Source organism: Lactuca serriola, chromosome 6 (assembly GCF_051521515.1).
Source record: "Lactuca serriola cultivar US96UC23 chromosome 6, Lser_US96UC23_V15, whole genome shotgun sequence".
Classification (NCBI taxonomy): domain Eukaryota; kingdom Viridiplantae; phylum Streptophyta; class Magnoliopsida; order Asterales; family Asteraceae; genus Lactuca; species Lactuca serriola.
The window spans coordinates 80,291,310-80,298,613 of record NC_136413.1 but is presented as its reverse complement, the minus strand read 5'-3'; the positions used below and the strand labels follow the sequence as shown (position 1 = coordinate 80,298,613).

Genomic DNA, 7,304 nt, shown 5'->3' with positions numbered 1-7,304 from the left:
ACATGGTGTTGGTGTGTGTGTTGTTGTTAATCATATCTTGCTTGATCATATTGGAGTTCTCATGCTGACCTGTTGCTGCTTTCAGTGTACCTCCGGTGCTGCTGCTCTGTGTGTTTTTATTTTTCTTCCTTTGTGCTTTGGTTGGTTGTTTTCTTTATTATGGATTCTGCTCTTGCTTTTCCTTTTTTTTTCTTTAGTTTGTTGTAATCTTTTGTGGTCCAGCTCCCCGCTGGTTAGGGGCGGAGCTTCAACATTTGATTTGGAGGGGCCGGAAGTATAATATGTATAAAAATCGATGAATAGAGGGGGGGGGGGGGGGGGGGGGGGGCATGGCCAAAATTTGTATATTTTTGGGCCTAATATGTACAAAATTAAAGTAGAAGGGCTATATATAACAAAAAAATCAGGGGGGGGGGGGGGGGTGTTGCCCCCCTTGCCCCTATAAAGCTCCGCTCTTGCCGCTAATTGCTTCTTAATAAATTCCGTTGTTAAAAAAAAAATTAACTACACTAAACAAATCAAATTTATTTATAACAAGTGTTCCAAATATATTCATTGTTTCCAAGATTAGTTTGATTAAGAATAAAATCCCTAATTTCAACTTTCTCAACCGTTATTCACTTATTCTCTAGCAAACCAGATCCAAGTTAACACAAATATGCCAAAAGAGCTTTGGTGCTAAAAAAAATTAGCAGTTTTCAACAGTTGTAGATAAGTAAACGCTAAGAAATCATCATTCTTGAAACATATTTCTCCAAAGAAAGTTCATTTTTGTAGAGGTGTAGCATTTTTATCACACGATACATTATCGAATGTGAACATAACAGAAAAGATAAACATAATTACTTCAAGAAGATGAGCTCTTCGACTGGGAGTCACCACCCGAAGAACTGCTCCGCACTAGTGAACACCTATTTGAGGGTGAATCAGTGAAGAAAACAACATCCCCTTGAATGTTCTCATCAAATAAAGTGACAATTTGAGGGATCGGAGGCATGCTCACATCTGAAACCCCTTCAAGAATCCGTTCCACCATACTCATGGCAGGCCTACTCTCTGCCTCATCTTGAATGCACCAACACGCAACTTTGCAAATTTTTGTCACTTCTTCCACACAAGCTTCCCTGTTTAACCTTGTGTCTAACAGGCTAAAGATATCACCTCCCTCCAGAAGAACATTTGCAACCAAACCTGGGAAGAATGTACTCCTTGAATCTTCACAATGCCTTATATTTCGCTTTCCATGGACTAATTCAAAAAGCATCATTCCATAGCTATAAACATCTGCTTTAGCTGTGATAGCCACCCCGGATATCCATTCTGGCGCTAGATACCCTATTGATCCCCTTGTAGTTGTCAAAACCCTACTAAAGTCTCGACCAACAAGCTTCGCTAGACCAAAATCAGCAATTTTTGGTTGGAAATCTGCATCTAAAAGAATGTTATCTGGCTTTATGTCACAGTGAATTATACAGTCTCTGCACTTCTCGTGAAGATAAACCAATCCTTTTGCAGTTCCAAGTGCGATCTGGTACCTTGTTTTCCAGTTTAGAAGAAGTTGTTTTTCGTTGAAAAGATGGCTATCTAGAGAACCTTTTTCCATGTAATCATACACCAATAACTTATTGTTTCCTTCTGCACAAAACCCACGAAGGCGTACAAGATGAACATGTTGGATTATACCCATTGTGCTAACTTCGCTCCTGAATTGCTTCTCTCCTTGGCTAATGCTTTCAAGCTTTTTCACTGCTACAATGGAGGAATCATGCAGTACCCCCTTAAAAACCGAGCCAAAACCGCCTCCTCCTAATTTGTCCGAGAAATTTTTGGTGGCTGTTTTTAAATCTCTGTAGGCGAACGCCACCAATGATCCCTCCGTTGTCGTCTTTCCAACTGAGAATCTCTTTTTTCTATAAATTAAAACCAAAATTAGACCCGCGAGAAAAACCCCACATGCAATGGAACCCACAATGACCCAATCGCTCTTTTTATGATATGGAAGATCTTTAGAAGCGACTTTGACATAAACTGGTTTCCCGCTATTATTGTCTTCCGAGAAGTTCAAGAGATCTCCATCCCAAAGTAAACACTGATTGTCGACAAAAGTGTAAGCATTACAGGAGCAATTGTTCAAACAGATTGTACGACATTCTCCAGCACTCCCAACTGCCATAGAGTTATTTGGAGATGGGCTGTCGGCTTTAATCATGACAAAATCAGCCTTTTCCATGTTCCCACCACACTGCAAATCAGTTTTTCTCACACACCCACCGGAGAAATCACTCTGATCCCAATCAATCTCTGATCTAGGTTTGAAGCCAGTCAAGCAATTACAGAATTGGAATCTAGTCTGCCTGCAAATCCCAAAAGCCCCACACAAAGCATACACATCACAACGTGTTTTAGGTTGAGACCACAATAAATTCCAGTCTTTGCCAGTCTCCATCCATGCTAGTTGCTGAACTTGACCAGAAACATCCATTACAAACCTAGTTATAATGGAAGGATCATACACAAAATAAATGACGTAGCTTTCGTTCTCATTCATATGGTAGCTGAAATTAAAAAGGTAATTCAGCCTCATTTCAGGGAGTAAGTCGAATGATTTCCCATTCCAAATCCCAGTCGTCCAATATTGCTGAGACCCATTCCACTTGCTTAAATACTCATTACTAGACCGATTAAGCTCCAAAGAGAAGAGTCCTACACCAGGATCTTCGTTGCTTCTCCATGATGTAAGACGCTGGCTCTTTTTTGTTCTATTATCATAACCAAATTTAGCACCAGGCAACCAAGTATGAGTTGGGTGGTCAAAACTTTGCCAAATTACAGATTCAACTAAATTTGAGCGGTCTCTCAAAACTAAGTTACCATCATCAAGAAGAACAGCTATTGAAGAAGTAGAAGTGGTGGTGACGTTTGTGGACCATATCTGGAACTTGGACTCATTTAAGAGCACTAAGTTACCATTTATGATTTTTAATTCTGATTGGAATATATCAGAGACTGGTGTTTCTCGGTTAGCCACCCAAACAATGGTGGGAGGATTGGAAAATACCTTTTTATACCAAATGCCTACGTAATAATTTGAAGAGTTACCCGCTTTGAAGAAACCCAGTTCGAACTTTTCTCTTTCTGATATCATCGTTTGGTTTCCTGATAGAGACTGGTTTGCAGATATGGTGTTGCCTCTAGTTATGGTAAGAGAGAAACACAGGAGGACCAAAATCCTCACTAAAATGTTACTTTCCGTGGAGGACATGACTTGCAAAAAATTTTAACAAGGAGGTGGATAGAAAGAAAGGGAGGTGACAAATATAATATAATAAGTTAATAACATGTTATCATCAGTATTAGCTTTTATAGAACTGATATTTGAGGGGTAATTAAAGTTCTTAGAGCTCATGTACGATTGGTTGATAGTGAAAAAGACTCTAACGTGCTAAAGCCGCATGGAATAATAGCCATACAAGTCAGTCTATACAAAAAAATTGAAACATTCAAATAACTTTAACAAAATACACAAATTGATCGACGGTGGAGCGGTTTATGATCAATTACATACATTTCACGTATATGACAAGTCATATCCATGCACCCCTTCCCTCACGTAAATGCAAAGTCAAAATTTCTACGTGGTGGGACTAGACATCCTTTTCTCGATCAGGTCCACGCAAATTTATACCTCGGACAATGGGTCGTTGTTTACCATTATATGGGTTTAACAATGCAACCCTTCATCATTAATCTTCAACCTTGTCGGGTTAATCGGTTCATGATCACCAAACAAACAAAAACAGTGTTTAGTTCTACGGATAAAATAGGAGAGTTAATTTCCTTTTATTAAGTTTATTTCTAGTTTTGTGTTAGAGTCAAATTTCTTATGTTTTAGTATAAATATGGTACCTGCGTTATTTCTTTAGGTGTGCTCACTACTCAGAACTTGTTTTGCTTAATAAAAGAAAAGCTTATGCAACTTGTATCCTTCTTAATTCCCTGTTCTGTTTGTTTCCTTTTCTTTCCTGTTTTCTGTTTTGCTTGTGTTTGAAGCAGGACCTAAACTTCTAAACCTACATTCGGTATCAGAGCCTACCGCTCGTGAAAACCTAGGGCGGCCGATTTGAGAGTCGGTTCAAGAAAAGTGTACCCTTCACGCAACAAGAACCTGGATCGGTTTTATATATACATATTTTTTGGTTAATATTTGTTTTGGTTAACGGTTTTTATCCGTTAATGGTTAATATTAGTTAATCATATAAAAATAAAAAATACTTTACTATAAAAATTGAAAAACATAAAGTATTCCTATATTAGTAAAAGAATAGTTTTAATTTTTTTTGTCATATGTTACTCTAATACAACTTCACATTAATATCATGTCATGTATCAGAGATATATTAGACAACTGATTATCACAATTAATAAGGTTAATGTTTTAAATAATAGATTAAACTTTTTATAGAAACGTTTACTTTTTTAATTATATATTAAATTTAAAGTTATAACTAACTTTAAAATTTTGGTATATCTTTTAATTAATAATTTATTTAAAATAATTGATTAATAATTATGAAATTTTACTATCAAAATTAAATTAATTTTGTAATCGTAGTTTCTACGAGTTATAAACTAGTATTGTTATAAAAAAATGATTTAGTATTTATAATCTTATTAATATGATAGAAGATTATGTATCCTATTTAATTCCAAAGAAATAACTTTCAAATTTTGACTTTCAAATATAATTACATACCATACATTTAATATCATATTATATTAAAAAAAATTATTAATATTATTGGTTCGATTTAGTTTTTAGTGGTTAGGTTTTAGATGAAAACCATAACTGAGCCATATGTATTTAGTTAATCAAAAATAAAAACAGCACCCCCTTTTTAATAATAATTCAATTATTTCGATTAATTTGATTTTAGTTCGATTTTGTAAAATAATTAATTTGATTTTAGCTGGATCTTGTAAATTAATTTGATTTTAGTTCGATTTTTGGTTAATATTCTCATCCACTTTATATATTTTTATTTTTGTTTTTTCTAAAATAATTTAAAAAATTGGCTAAGAGTTGTCCTTTCTTACCATATTTTCGTTTCCTAACGTCGGATTATAATCAAATTTGTAATCCCCGACCAAGCACCTCCTTATTCTTTAAACCCTATCAGCTATGATATAAACCCTATCCCGAATCGCGACTGGTGTCTCCTTTTCGACTTCTCTATTCAGATTCATCAAGAACGGTCGCAATGAACCCTAATGAGTTTCCAGATCTTTCACCAGAAGATTTCGCAATATTGCTAGGCCGGCCAGCTGTGAAATATGATTTTGTAGACAGATAATGGATCGGAAAACCTGGTATAACGTTAGAACGTTATACAGATGAAAGCATCGCCGCATTGGGTGTTGGTTTTTCACAAACCACAATTCAATATAACAGTACAAGAATAGAAATTTGGGACAGGAGAATTTTGAAGCTTAATGCTTTTTCTTGTGAATTGATAATATGGAGGAGATAAAAACTCACAGTACATATGCATGTTCAATTTAAACTACTACAGCTACGACTAATATGCAACTAACTCCATCTAGCATGAGACCCAGACTTCATAGCCTACATGGCTTTGATTTATTCTTGTTGACTAATAAAATGTGCATATATAAAACTTAATAAAAATCAGAATTATAATAACATTTTCCCCTTTAATTCTGATTTTCAATTTTCTTGATGCCAATCATCCTGCACATCTCTTCATGTTTCACCCTGGTTAGATCCTTGGTAAGCATGTCTGCTTTTTGTTCCTTTCCATCTACATGAGCCACTTCAATTTCCCCATTCTCGACACACTCCCTGATGAAATGAAATCTCACATCTATGTGCTTGCTCCTCCCATGAAATACTGGGTTCTTCATCAGTTCTAGAGCCGATTTATTATCAACAAACATCTTCACAGGAGAGATTCTCTGACCTGTTATTTCTGTTAGTAGCCTTCTTAACCAGATACCTTGGCATGCTGTCATGGTGGCAGCCATGAACTCAGCCTCACAAGAGGACAGAGCTACGCACCTCTCTTTCTGTGAGGACCACGTGACCATGTTCCCATTTACATAGAAGACCATACCCCCTGTACTTCTCCTGTCTTCTACATCTTTTGCATGATTGCTATCTGAGAACCCTGTGACTGTAATCTTCTTCTCTCCCTGTGTGTAGATTAGCCCATGATCCATGGTTCCTTTTATGTATCTCAGTATTCCTTTCACATCTTGTAGATGGGCCATGGTGGGTGTTTCCATGAAGCGACTGACAACACCCACAGCAAAAGATAGGTCTGGTCTTGTATGGGTCAGGTACCTAAGTCCACCTACAATGCTTCTGTACTCTGTGGGGTTCACCAATTCCCCATTTCCTTCTTTGGTCAGTGACAGTTTGTGCTCCATGGGACACTTAGTAGGATTGCAGTCAAGCATGCGTGTTTTTTCAAAGAGTTTCCTAGCATAACTCTCTTGTTTCAAAGTGATATAGTGGTCTTGTTGACATACCTCAATTCCCAGATAGTATGCCAAGAGTCCCAGGTCACTCATTTTGAATTTTGCACTCATTTCCATCTTAAACTTCTTGACTTCATCAGATGAGCTCCCTGTGACTAGAAGATCATCGACATAGACCCCAACAATGAGTGTGCTCTCCTTCTTCTTCCTTGTGTAGACTGAGTATTCTTGAGGGCACCGCTTGAATCCCAATCCTTTCAAGTATTTGTCTAGGCATGAGTTCCAAGCTCTGGGAGCTTGTTTGAGTCCGTACAGGGCTTTAGAGAGCTTCAGTACTTTGTGAGTTTTGCCCTTCTTCTGATAGCCTTCTGGTTGAGATACATAGACCCCTTCTTCTATCTCGCCATTCAGAAATGCTGACTTCACGTCTAGATGGTGCACCTTCCATCCATGTGTAGCTGCGAGGGCCAGAATCAATCTGACTGTTTCGATTCTAGCTATAGGTGCAAACACTTCGCCATAGTCAATACCCTGTTTCTGCACATATCCCCTCGCCACTAATCTCGCTTTGTGCTTGATAATCTTTCCCATCGGATCTCTTTTTACTTTAAACACCCACTTTACGCCAATCACCTTCCGATTCTATGGGAGATCGACCAGTCTCCATGTGTTATTTCGCTCAATTACATCTAATTCCACCTTCATTGCATCTCGCCACTCTTTCTTTTTACTAGCTTCTTTGTATGATGATGGTTCCCCATCACTGTGACACAATAGCAATTCTTCGGGGGGTATATCGATTTCTT

At 37.3% G+C, this 7,304-nt stretch overlaps 1 pseudogene; it reads right to left on the bottom strand.

The window, feature by feature from the left end:
* Positions 1-500: 500 nt before the first annotated feature.
* On the bottom strand, positions 501-3,344 carry LOC145059315 (G-type lectin S-receptor-like serine/threonine-protein kinase At2g19130 pseudogene; annotated as a pseudogene).
* Between the last annotated feature and the right edge of the window lie 3,960 nt (positions 3,345-7,304).